General features: G+C 49.4%; 1 pseudogene; it reads left to right on the top strand.

Moving 5' to 3' along the window:
- The window catches only part of LOC102471351 (rRNA 2'-O-methyltransferase fibrillarin pseudogene), a 2,550-nt pseudogene extending 469 nt beyond the window's left edge, over positions 1–2,081 (top strand).
- The last annotated feature ends 204 nt before the right edge of the window (positions 2,082–2,285 follow it).

Here is a 2,285-nt window from a genome sequence, read left to right as displayed (position 1 = left end):
CTATCAAGAGGTGAAAGATGAGGGACAGGTGAGCAGACGATAGAAACCAAGGCCCAGTGGTCAACAGGACCTGGCCCAGGTAAGGGCTGGTGCAATTGGCGAGCAGGGGAAAGAAGGTGGGCTTGTTAGGTATGCTTGTCACAGGGGCCCTGGCAATGCTCTGGGTATGTTCTTTCCTTCCAGAAACTGGGCTATCTTCACCCAGGATATAATGACAATTGGGCGTAGCTTGCCTGTATCTTCTACATCCATCCTCATCTTCATCTGCCATCTTCTTGCAGGCTCCCTTCTCATCTCAACACCCAAGGTCTCCAGGTTCCCTACTCTTCCATTGGTGCTCAACCCTTGTGAGCACTAGAGTCCCTTCAATGAGTTTTGAAAACACAGATGTGGACCCTCTCCTAGAAATTTAGTTTCTTTTGGTCTGGAGGTAGTGAAGAAGGTTGGAAAATCAGTTAAGACATCAAAGGACTTGCCTCAGGTCCACGTGCGAAAGCCTAGACTCGTGAAGCCCAGGACGCTGCAGACTTCCTAGCCATGTAATTCAGCGCTCATCATGAAGCCAGGTTTCAGTCCCTGTGGAGGCGGCTTCGGTGGCCGAGGGGGATTTGTTGACCATGGTGGTCGTGGTGGAGGCCGAGGAGGCCGAGGAGGCTTTGGCGGAGGCCAAGGAGGCCAAGGAGGCTTCAGGGGCCGAGGATGAGGAGGAGGTGGAGGTGGAGGAGGAAGGGGTGGAGGCTTCCAGTCTGGTGGCAACCGGGGTTGTGGTCGGGGCGGAAAAGAGGAAACAAGTCAGGGAAGAATGTAATGGTGGAACCTCATCGGCATGAGGGTGTCTTCATCTGTCGAAGAAACTACAGATGCACTAGTCACCAAAAACCTGGTCCCTGGAGAGTCAGTTTATGGAGAGAAGAGAGTCTCAATTACAGAGGGAGGTGATAAAATCGAATACGGAGCCTGGAACCCCTTCAGCTCCAAGCTGTCAGCAGCAATCCTGGGCGGCGTGGACCAGATCCACATCAAGCTAGGAGCCAAGGTGCTCTACCTCGGGGCTGCCTCAGGCACCACTGTCTCCCACGTCTCTAACATTGTAGGCCCAGATGGTCTGGTCTATGCAGTCGAGTTCTCCCGCCACTCTGGCCATGACCTCATTAACTTGGCCAAGAAAAGAACCAACATCATTCCTGTGATCGAGGATGCTCGGCACCCACACAAATACTGCATGCTCATCGCAATGGTGGATGTGATCTTTGCTGATGTGGCCCTGCCAGACCAGACCAGAATCGTGGCCCTGAATACCCACACTCTCCTGCGTAATGGAGGACACTTTGTGATTTCCATTAAGGCCAACTGCATGAACTCCACAGCCTCAGCAGAGGCAGTGTTTGCTTCTGAAGTAAAAAAGATGCAGCAAGAGAACATGAAGGCCCAGGAGCAGTTGACCCTAGAGCCTTATGAGAGAGACCACGCTGTGGTCGTGGGTGTGTACAGGCCACACCACAAGGTGAAGAACTGAAGCTCAGTGCTGTCTGGATTGCTAGAGATGTCTGTTGCTACTGTTGTACATGTGTTTTTTCTATAAAAAATGACTCATCCATCAAAAAAAAAAGGACTTGCCCCAGGTTACAAAGCTGCCCAACCCTGTCCTTAGATTAGGCTCCTTAACCTCACACTTAGTTACTCCTCTGCAACAATCAAGACACGATGTGTGACCAGTGCTAAGCATTGTCTCATGTGTGGCCCTTCGATTGTGGACTTCCAGATTGGAGCTCCTTCCTCAATCCATCTTTGACCCCTGTGATGACCACCATCATGTCATAGCACATCCCTGAGAAAAGTCTGACTTTTGGACTTTGGACAGAAAAAAGAACAACTTTGATAACCAGGCTGTGTAGAGCTCAAAATAAGTTTCCAAACTCCTGTTGACCACGAGGCTTGTACATAGACCTAAATTAATACCCTTCTGGTCAGCCATGAAGGCCTTTAGCTTTAGTTTCCATAGCTTGAACAAAACATAAACAATAATAATACCCCAATTTATAAAGCTCATATAAGGTTACTTGAAATAATACCCACGAAGAATAAAGCCTGACAGAGTAGTCAACAGTCATTGCACAAATGTCTATTTAGTATCCACTATGGGTCAAGCATTACATGAGCATGAGGATTAAAGCAGTATTCCTCAGATGCCCTAGGCCACACAGGGCTCCCAGTCTAGTGGTGGACCAGGCTAATAGAAAGGCAATTAGTACACAGAAAGCCATGTGTTCTGAGGGACACACAGG

The sequence above is a fragment of the Tupaia chinensis genome, unplaced genomic scaffold (assembly GCF_000334495.1).
Source record: "Tupaia chinensis unplaced genomic scaffold, TupChi_1.0 Scaffold000119_2, whole genome shotgun sequence".
In the NCBI taxonomy this organism is placed as follows: Eukaryota; Metazoa; Chordata; class Mammalia; order Scandentia; family Tupaiidae; genus Tupaia; species Tupaia belangeri.
Note: the sequence above shows the minus strand (reverse complement) of the source record. Positions and strands in the feature narration are given on the sequence as shown.